Below are 5063 nucleotides of genomic sequence, written 5' to 3'. Positions count from 1 at the left end.
AAAGTTGGTCATAATTCAGAGAATTGTAGAATGAATGTAAGATGTTATGTTTGTGGGAGATTTGGACACTTATCTAGTCAATGTAGAACACAAACCAGCATAGGATATAGAAAAGCTATTTAGAAAAATAACGTGACCTGTTATGCTTGTAACAAGATTGGACATATTTTAAAATTTTGTAGAAGTAAGGCACCATCGACAAATAATAATGGTGCTAGTTTGAAATGTAAAGAAAAGGTTGAAGAGGTAAAGAAAGAATTCTCAAAACAATGGATTAGAAAGTCAAATCAGAATGTTGATAGGAATACTCCTCCACCGACATAATAGAGTAACACTCCATTGGCAAGAGACTCCTCATCTAGCTGAAGTAAAATCCTTTGAGTGTTTAGCACCAAATGAAATACATGCTATTATTTCCTCGGTTGATGGTGAAAAGTTGAGATTACTTCTATACCGACAGATAAGTTAAGTAATGACTTAATCGATAAGCACTAAATGTGGTAGTTGGCAAAAATAACATTATAAAGCAAGTATTTTGGCTCCATTTTTCATTCACCGAGCATTCAAATCTTCGAGAGTGCGAAAATTCCTGAGCGAAGGCATTCCAAGAAAAGAAGTGAAGTAATCTATCAAATCATTCATCCTTAAGGCAGATCAAGGTATTTATAGCTATGGCATCTTCATCCACTCCTGAATTTATTGCAAACCCTACTATTGTTGAAGTTATTAAGTGACCTAGACCCATTTTTCAGCTAGTTCCCGAAATTGCTAAGAAAGATGATAGCATAACTGCATTCTCTCAAATCCCTAAAGGAGTAGTATATGCTAAAAACCCTAGAATGTATATACATTGTCATATTGATGAACTAGGTGATGACAAAATTAAAATTATGTATAAAATTGTAATCTGTGATGAATATGGAAATGTCAAACCTAAACACCAGATAATAGAAACCCTAGGTTTCACATAAATTCTTAGTATCCCAAATTTTCCCAAGGATATCATAAGAATCGTGTTAAGCAGGGTACATGGTAAATTGTTCTGGTTAGACTCTATTCACAAGATCACAAAAGAAGTAGCAAGGGTAGTAACAGGGTTACCCTCCACCGACAACAGACCTGACAAAACTAAGCAAGTCTCAAATGACCTAGTAACAAACCTAATAGGTGCAACATTTGATAAGAGATCACTAAGGGTAAATGATGTAAAGGATGTAAATATCAGATTTATTAGTATGATCTTAGGTTACAAGACTACACATGCAAATAGGTTAAACTCAGTTTCTAGCCTATGTATTAAAAGTGCCTATGATATGGTAAATGATAATGCAAGGATAGACATATGTGAATGGCTTAAAGATGAGCTAATAGACAATCTAGAAAAGATCAAAAGGGAAAATAAAGGAACATTCAGATTTGGAAACCTACTTGTTTGTCTAATGCTATACATAACCAAACAAGTACCCAAAATTGGTGCCAAAGATTTTGGATTTGATATACTGGTAGGAAAACAACTATCAAAATTGTTAAACAATATGGGAGAGAATAGGGAGAAAACCATAAATGAGCACTTTCAAGCACTAAAGCCTCGAATGAAAATAAGAGTAAGGCTATCACAAGCTATTGTGGATAAGTACCAAAAGGAAATCTATTTTGTGATAAAGAAAGATGAAATTTGGATGGAGGCAGTTATTCCTAGAACCATCTCGGTAACTGAAATGGGGTATGAGACTAATGACAACATAATAGAAACTTATGCAAAAGCTCTCCTAGAAGATCCTAAGAAACCTGAAGAAAATGTATTTGGTAGTGCTGAAACTATAGAAAGCAAAATTCAATCAAGGAAAAGAGTTAAGAAGGTTGAGGCAACTGTTAGAAAAGGAACCCGACAGACAAAAGCTATTAAATAAGATGTGCTAAAACAAACTAGCTGGTATAACTGAAAGTGAGTTGAAAGCACTTCAACCGGAAACTCACCTTTCACTAGTTGGAACTTCTTCAGAAAGTGACATACTTCCTATATTTAAGAGAGTTGAAAGGAAAAGAAAACCTTCACCGGCACCTTCTCCTACACCAAAGAGGACAAGAGAGAAGAAATGGGCAGTGAGGCCGCTAGCTATGAAATTAACTCCAAAGAAAAAGAAGATGATTCCTAAGAAGAAGACACAACAAAATATTGCTCCCATTGATAAACTTCTTAGTGAAACTACAAAGGATGGAAAGTTGAAGAACATCAACAAATTATATGACACACTATCTGCTGATGACAAAGAGAAAGTAGAGAACAGTGTAATCTTACACTTAGATATTTTCAAGAAATTTTTAATGCAAGTTGTTGATGAAACACCAACAGATCTATATAATAGACTAGATGCTAGAAGAGTAGCTATTAATGAGCTAGATAAGAAAATAAAGATTGAAAAACTACTTGCAATGCACCCTGTTAACTAACCTAATGAGATAGATCAATTAATCTCTGAGGCTAACTGGTTAGTATTCTTAACTGCTCACTGGCATGTAGCACTAATGGCAGGAAGAGTGAATAGGTAACATAGGAAACAACAGATGCATGGGACATATTCTTGGTAGAAAAAGAGAAATAGGAAGAGTATCAAAAACCTAAAACCTTCAAGGTATATCAAAAGGATAGGGACAAAGGAAAAGGTAAGGTAGGTGGACCTCCCAGTATAAATATAACAGACAACTTACCCCCACCACCTCTAGATACTCCACCAATGGACACTACTGACAAACAACTGACAACTAAGAATATGGACACACCACATGAAGATACAAATCTTGATTCTGAGGTGTTATATACAATGAACATTGACACTTGGGAAGTCAATATTGTTGTGGATAAGGAATCAACTAAGAAATCAGATGTGGCAACAGAGCCATCAACAAGAAATATCACAGTAGAAAACATTGAAATTGGGGAACTAAAACAAACTGAAGGATCAAGTGAACCCCCAGACACTAGAAAGGCAAAGACCACAAATGTGCATACTGATGCATCCACTGAGCCACTGACAACTACTGAAACTAAAAAACCAGCTGAGTCACCGACGACAGGTAGTATAGAGGAAAAATCGGCAGTGGACAACACAGAGAAACAAGTAGAGCAACAGGCTCCTTCACAGGTACTGACAAAGACAGTGCCACCAACCCAAAATGAAAAGCCTAATATTTTGTTTGTAGAAATGCAAACTCAAACAGATCCTCTAGAGAAAGAGGAAAGCAAAGCTATAACTACAACCAACTGATTACAGATTGTAAAAACTATTGGACAATCATCTGGAATAGCCATGATAGAATTCAGACCTACTAATATAACTAAGGTCTTATTAGATTCAATAAAGAAAATAATAGAGTGCAATACACAAGCCTATAAGGCCATAGACAACACTTTACCAATTTTGAAGATGATAGCTCCAAAGTGTAACATAGACAACAAAGATTCTTTGAGCCAATTAGACACATTATCTAAGTATATAACCAGGACACTTGCAAGAAATTGTACAGTGACACTTGCAAAATGGATGTATTAACAGAGGATCTTGAAAAAGAAATCAGAAAAGCACAGGATAAGATTAATAATATTGCTGATAATTTGATTGGAACATCAGACTCATTTTTGGAATTAGAGAAGAAAATTGTAGAGCAGGAGGAGAAAATCAAGAAACTCGAAAATGAAAAACAAAGAATAAAAGACAAGGCAAAGCACTTAAAATGCAGACTTGGTCCAAGACTAGAGTATCTTATTTCTTTCAAAAAAGAAATATCTGTGGCTTTGGTTCCTACACTAAAGACACCAGAAGAGAATATGCACATGCTCACTGGTATAGTGCAAAGAACCCAAGAGGCTATAAAAGAAAGTAAAACATTCAGCAATGACATAAATTTAATTTTGACAGATATTTTTCAGATTGTAACCCATCGGTTACAAGAATCCAGGCAGGTCCACTGACAGTGAATGACAACCTTTGTCAATGATGTTAAAGGAGGAGTAGAGGCAATGAGAAAAATGATCAGCAGATGACACCATCAACTCAAGGGGAGCTCATATTTTCTTGGTAACACAGTTTTGGTAAAACAATTTTGGCAAACATTTTTGGGGATATCAGTTTTGGACACTTTTTAATTTTTCTCATGAGTGTTGCCATCAATGCCAAAGGGGGAGATTGTTGCCAAATGCACACTTCAATGAGAAATTGTAGGTGATTAAAGGTTTTTTCATTGATTTCAACCTTGCAATCATATGATAATGGTAAGACAAATATACCGGCACTGGCAATGAAAAACTCTACACCGGCACACAGAGCACCGACAGTGAAAGGATGGGTATCGACACTCTGGCCGATAGGAATTTTGTTGATAATATATTTTGTAATTAATTGTAAAATCATCGTAAGCCGACATGGTAAGTTGTAATATGACTCATATATGTATGAGATCATTGTAGAACATTTAGTAATAATGTGATAGGTGAAATTAAGCAGACCTAATATGCGAATTATAGGTTAAGGGTTTATGTATGAAGTAGAGATAAAACTGGTACTGAATCTGGCATAGCAGATGCTAATTTGAAGGAGTACAAGACATTGGATTTGTATAATCCATTTTTGTAAGTCTGTGTGACTTCCTTTGTAATTAAGTAGTGAGCTCTAGGCACTTGGCCTTCCTGCATGTGCAGGCCCGTCTTGTAAAACAATAATATTCTCTTATTGACCAGTAAGTGAATATTGTGGGTCACAAATCCCACCAAGGTTTTTCTCACACTGTGTTTCCTCGTTAAACTACTGTGTTATGGTTTGTTTTTCATTTGGTTATTGTTATTCTTGTTTAATGCATTAGTTTTGGTTTACCGGTACACAATATTGATATGCTTTACATGTTTTAAATCAAGTAAATTTATAAACCGGTTAGATACTGATTCACCCCCCTCTTAGTATCTTTGAGAATCCTAACATGGTCATATGATTTTAACAACCATTGTCAATTACCAATTCATCCTTCTCTTCAACTTTAGCAGCCAAATCTTTCTCCTCAATAGTGCAGCT

Source organism: Cryptomeria japonica, chromosome 7, assembly GCF_030272615.1.
Source record: "Cryptomeria japonica chromosome 7, Sugi_1.0, whole genome shotgun sequence".
Lineage (NCBI taxonomy): Eukaryota > Viridiplantae > Streptophyta > Pinopsida > Cupressales > Cupressaceae > Cryptomeria > Cryptomeria japonica.
This window is presented reverse-complemented; position numbering follows the sequence as displayed.